A 373-nucleotide genomic window follows, 5' to 3' on the forward strand; every position below is an offset into this window, starting at 1 on the left:
TTTTTTTTTTTTTATTAATTATGTCGTTGACTTTTGCTTTTATTAGCCTCCCCTTTTAAATTAATTTTAATTTTTATAATTAATTTTTTTTTTTTTTTTTTTTTTCCACCAAATTGTCTATTTTTCCCAAAAAACTCGTCTTTATTTTAAAATTCCCAACCACTAAGTTTTCTACCCACTTTTTTTTTTTTTTAATGGGTTCTTTGACGGTTGGCACTCCTGTTTCTGTTTTTTCATTGTATTTTTGGTAAGTGGAGGTTTTTTTTCCCGGATGCCTTTTAACCTTTTTATCCCTCTTTAACCGGCTGGGGTAACTTTGGGGCCTTTCTGCCCCCGTGGTATAAATATAATTTTAAGGAAAATATGAACCTAA

Source organism: Penaeus monodon, chromosome 34, assembly GCF_015228065.2.
Source record: "Penaeus monodon isolate SGIC_2016 chromosome 34, NSTDA_Pmon_1, whole genome shotgun sequence".
In the NCBI taxonomy this organism is placed as follows: Eukaryota; Metazoa; Arthropoda; class Malacostraca; order Decapoda; family Penaeidae; genus Penaeus; species Penaeus monodon.